Consider the following 6,017-nt stretch of genomic DNA (forward strand, 5'->3'; position numbering starts at 1 on the left):
ATTTAAAGTAATCTAGTTTTCTCTAGCCAGGTGCAGTTATGTGAATTCAAGCACAAAATAAGCAGAGTGGGTTTAACCGGGGTTGTGGTTTACCCAAATGTTTAACAAAAGAAGGGTAAAGAAGTTAATGGTATGTGCAAGGAAAATATTTTAATATTTGATCATAGAATTCAAAGCGAACAAGAATGAACATGAAGAGAAAGATAGTAAAACTGACAAGATCAATGAATTGAAGAATCCAGTGAGATTAAAAGATTACTGGAGTTCATTTAGCAAAGGATGTGAGCTAAAAAGATAGGAGATGGTGGTTGGAAAGCGAGATGTCTTATAATGAAATTATAGAGTTTACAGTTATTGCTAATACTAAGGTCCAGGGATTGCTCGTGGAGGAGAAGCTGAGGTAAAATGTAGAATAAGATTATTGGAGGAGAGTTCAAGGACTTGAGAGGCTAGAATATTGGACTGTTCACCTACATGTTCAATAGAGTCACCGAGTTTACTGTGGTGGAGAGTGAGCCAAGGAACAGGGGCAGGTGCCTCAATCCGCACATGACTGCAGTAAGAAGAGATGGTGGGTGGTGTAGATTGATGACATGAGGAACAGGAGAAAGGAGGGGAACAGTTTGAAGGTTTCATTAAGGACCAAGAGCACCTGTGCCAGCTCCAGGCTGAGCGGTGTTAGGAAGGTGGGAGTAAACAGCCACGTTTGAGAAGTATGGAAGGAAAATGGTGCCTTCAGAGGAGAGTCAATTAGAGCAGGTGAGTGAAAGGAATGTCAGAGAAAAGGTTGAGGATAAGGAGGATTTAGCTAATGATAGACCCTGCATTCCTGAAGGGTTTCAGTAGATGATGAGGAGTGGGAGATGGAAACACATGGGGGTAGCCAGCCTCAGGGATGAACTGAGAATCATGGGCTTGCGACGACTGACATGGGCAAACAGTGGTGGGAGAATATTAATTTGAGGGAGTTGGAGATGGGGGTTATGTCAGTCTGGGTTCAGTCAGGAAAAGAAACCACTTGTTATTTTGAGAAGGAAGGAAATTTCGATTTAAGCTTTTAAAAAAAAATTTTTTTATTATTTATTTTTTTATGGTGACATTGGTTAACAAAATCCAATAAATGTCCACTGTCCACTTTAACAATAAAGCATATATATATTCACACTGTGTTCACTTCCCAGTTAGATTTCTTTCTGTCACCACATATTTGATCCCCTTTTTTTGATCCACATATTTGACCTCCCCCCTCCCCCCACCGTCTGGTAACCATTAGTATATTGTCCATGTCCATGAGTCTGTTTGTCCTGTTCATTTGTTGCTTTTAGGATTATATGTCACATATAAGTGATACCATGTGCTAATTAAGCTTTTTGACATAATTGTAAACTCAGCTGTAAAATACTAGAGATATTCTATGTACCCTTTGCATGCAAGACTACAGAACAGTATCACAATCAGGATTTTGATACTAATACAGTCAAGATACATAACATTAACATCTCCCTTATGTTGTCCTCCTACAGCCATACTCACTTCCTTCCTGCCCCATCTCCTCTTTAACTCCTGGCAGTCACTCATCTGCTCTCCATTCCTATAATTTCACATTTAAAGAATGTTATACAAATAGGATCATATAGTACGCAACCTTTTAGAATTGGCTTTTTCTCAGGCTAATTCTCTGGAGATCCATCCAGGTTGTAATGTGTATCAATAGTTCATTCTTTTTTATTGCTTAGTGCCCCATGGTATGGCTGTACCAAAGGTTAGCCATTTGCCTGTTGAAGGACATATTGTAGTAGGCTGATTAATGCCCTCCCTCCACAAGATATCAAGTCCTAATCCCAAGAACCTGTGTTACTTTACCTGGCAAAAGAGACCACAGATGTGATTTAAAGATCTTGAATCCTGGATTATCTGAGTGGGCCCTAAATGCAATCACAAGCATCCTTGTAAGAGAGAGGGAGAGGGAAATTTGATACATGCAGAAGAGGATGCGATGTGCCCATGGGGACAAAGATTGTAGTGATGTAAACAAAAGCCAAGGGATGTTGGCAGCCACCAGATGCTAAAAGAGGCAAGGAACATATTCTCCCCCAAGAGCCTCCAGAGGGAGTATATTAAGGTGCCCTGTTGACACCTTAATTTCAGCCCAGTGAAACTAATTCAGATAACCATGCCTATCTTCCTAGGGCTGTAGAGTTTTCCCTTTATAGCATGCCAGGAACGTTCTGACATTTCAACCTAGTTGATAGTAGGCAGTCATTGAATCATTAACACTATTTGCAGGTTCTCAAGCCAACACATTAAATAATATTTGTGTGAAATATGATTTGATATGTTATCAATATATCTGGCCTATATTACATTATCCTTTTTGGTTTAATACTCTTAGAATCTGTTGCGTCCGATACTTGCTCCCCGGACTCCTACCAACACAAAGCAGTAATATCCTACAACTCTTTTGTATAGATACCTTTGTTTGGTCCTAATCTTGTACTTCTGTTTGGGATACGTTGGCATCCATTTATCGTTTTCCAGGAATTAAAGATAGATGGTAGACATGGATCCTGAGATCTCATATCCCCTTATGAGAATTGTCTTAGATGCATTCACTGACACTTTTCTTTCCTGGGGATGTAGCAGGTGGGAAGACTTTCTCTCAGACAGGAGGGGCTGTTTCAGCTACAAAAGACAAGATAGTCCCCTAGTTGCCATAAATTTTCTAATGTTTCACCCTTGCTTTCAGTTTCTCTCTTTTCCTGTGTGTATACCCTGAATATTCAAAACCACCAGCCATCAATCTCTGTAATCCCCACCATGGCCATAGCGACTAAATGCTACAGCCACTTGATCCTCCAACTCACTGTCCTCCATCACCCCACACCACCACTAGTGATAATATGAGTAAATGTGAAATCATCTCTTGCCATCAAATGCAAGTATCCATTTCCTCTGATAAGAAAGTTATTTGTATCAAATAGGTGAGAACTCCAATTCCAGAATCCCACTTGAGGTTGTTTCCTGGGGCTGCTCATGGTACACATTACTGTATTATTCAGGATTGCAGCAAGAAACAGATGGCACACCCGAAAATGTGAAGCCTATAAGCAAAGATAAAAGAAACCAACAAGAGATGGTGAGGTATCCTGGGCTAGTTAAGAGCAAGACCAACTCACTGTACTCCTAAAGGAAAGAAAAAGTGTTTCCCAAACCTGTGAGATCTACAACTGGAGGAGAGGGCTGTCGAGAGCTGTGATGCAGACAAACACAGCTACTTCCAAATCACTGCATGGCAGGCAAAAAGGCAAGAGAACGAACACCTTCACCTCTTTCCCTTCCACTCGGTCTTCTAATGGCCTGTGACATTTGCAAAACTCAAGGAAAAGGGATTCTGGTAAATATAGTGCATAGGAGTCAACTTCATGGACTACTGAGTGGGGTGGGCAGGGGGGAGTGAATTTAGAGGGGTAAAGAACAGCCAGTTTAGCAGGCTTACTGCTTATGCGCACAGGAGAGATGCTAAGTATCAACAGAATAGGGTATTGTCAGTACCCCTAAAGTTCTGGGGTTCCATTTGCCTACTGCTTAGACTCTAGGCCAGAAGAGTGGCCTTACACCTAGAACATGGGCACTCTCTTGAAGGTGACTTGCAAGGGGTATATTATTGCCAAGCATTATGCTCTGCTTAGTCAGTCAATGTTACTTCTCTTTCTAATGTTGGTTTCTTTCCAAATTTTCCACTGAAAAATGACTCTAAAAAAAATGACTATATACAAGAAAATTATTCTGAAGCCCTTTTGTCTTAAAATGTGTACAAGTTTGCATTCTACTTACTGTCTATATTGCTTTAATTATAAAAAGATTCTTTCCAAAAATTGAGATAAAATGTAATTATAACCTTGTCGTACCACTGCCTACCCTTTAGAGTATAAATATCCTTTGAGAATTTTGGAACTTAAGCAAGCTCATTATTCTGACACTGTTGCACTGTTAAGGAACACCAAAGAGATCCCATTCTGATCTTTCAACCCTAATAGGAAATAAAGGACATAATATTATCCACTGACTACAGATGCACACACAAGTAGTTAATGCATAAAACTGTAAGAGAGAGAAGAATTGCTGGAGAGGGAAGGAGGAAGGGTTAACTAGGGATGAGAGGTGTTTAGCTCCCTCTGTGGGGAAAAATAAAAATTTGAAGCAAATATGGCAAAATCACATTATGTTTAAACCTAGGTGTTGGGTTATACATGTGGCGTTACTTCATGAAATAAGGAAAAGCTGCAAATAAGGACTCCCAGACCCCATTACTCCTGCTCCAGGATTGCTCGTTGTCACATTTGCCAACATACCAATGAATTTAGTACAGTGGACTGCAAGCTCTGGGTCTAAACTGTCTGGTTCATATGTTTGAGTCCACTATTCTAAGCAAGTTGCTTAATATTTCAGCACCTTAATTTTCCCATCAGTACAATAGGGATAATTGAACCTACTCAGTGTCGAGGATGGAATTGGTTGATACATGTGAAGCACTTGTAAAGACAGCTGTTATAATACATATGCCCTAAGACAAAGCTGTCAATTGAAGGTATGTCCAAAGACTTTTGCCAATCCCAAATTCAGTCACTATTTTCCTGATAAAATGAAATCCTTAGTTCTCTTCATATCCCCTTTGATTACTAGTAAATGGAATTGTTTTCAGGCATTATTTTCGATCAAAGATGTGTGTGTGTGTGTGTGTGTGTGTGTGTGTGTATTATATATTTAATATATAATATATATTATATTTACTTAAAAATTTATTTTTAAGTTCAGATGGCAAGTTCAGCCAGTGAGGGGCTACTGAGTTCCCTAAATCTAATTAGTTTCTAAGTTTCAGATACTGAGTAGTAGGGAGAGTGAAAAATTTAATTGGAAGTCTGTCCAAATCTATTCTGTTCTTGAGTTTGAATAGCAAGGTGTATGTGAATATGCATACATGCACACATACATACACAGTCCTGTTTTAAAAAGCAATCCATCAGAATTCCAATGCAGGAAATAATAGAAACTAATAAAGGTACATATTAGGTATTATGGTACAATGTAAAGAATGGTTTTGGACTCAGCAAAACATGGATATGAAACAGTACTATGATCTAGCCCAGTACAGAACTCAACAATTGACAGCACCAATTACTCAATAGTTGGGCTTTGGTTGTGGAGGGGAACAGGAGCAGCTAGATCGCCTATGCCACTCTGCCCCTCCCTCAGGCTAAAAAATTAATCTCCTATGTTCCCTTTATTCTCAAGAAGCGACCTGAGGGTATGATCCTCACAAATGAAGGAGAGTAAATCCAAGAAAGACATGATATAGAAAATGGGAAGTCTGGGAATCCAATATAAGAGGATGATGGTGAAAGGAGATTCATGGATGACAGCTGCACACCAGCCACAGAAGGTAAGAAGTCAAGACATGGCAAAACAGGAACAATTTCTTTAAGAAGATATATGAAAATGATGGAACGACTGATATCCCTAAACATATGGAGAAGTCATACATCTAGTAGAGTTTTGGGTTGAATTAGCAAGAAGTACTTATGAATCTATGCAAGCAAAGTCAATTACTAACTCAGGAAAACAAAAATGCAGTATAGGGAAAGCTGTGTACAGCATTACATAATCTTAATAATGTAAACATTCTTAAGCAGTTGATAATGTAAACACTGAATTACAATATAATTATGCTCAGTAAAAAAGAAGTACAAAAGGAATGTGTAATGGCAGAATAGTGAAGCTTTATATTAGGAATTAAAAGATTTGTCTAAACTTGAGAAATCAAGCAAAAGCAATACATGCATGTTATTTAGAGGTATGGTTATAAGTAACAAAAAATCAGCCAAAAGAGTTTAAAGAGCTTGCTCTGGTGACAGGAAATGAGAAGACGAAAGTAGTGGTGTTTTTCATTTAGAAAAAAAAATTTCAAGATCTATTTGACTCTTTAAACTATTTGTATGTGTAACTTTAAGAAATAGAAA

This window comes from Rousettus aegyptiacus, unplaced genomic scaffold (genome assembly GCF_014176215.1).
Source record: "Rousettus aegyptiacus isolate mRouAeg1 unplaced genomic scaffold, mRouAeg1.p scaffold_m13_p_5, whole genome shotgun sequence".
NCBI classification, from domain to species: domain Eukaryota; kingdom Metazoa; phylum Chordata; class Mammalia; order Chiroptera; family Pteropodidae; genus Rousettus; species Rousettus aegyptiacus.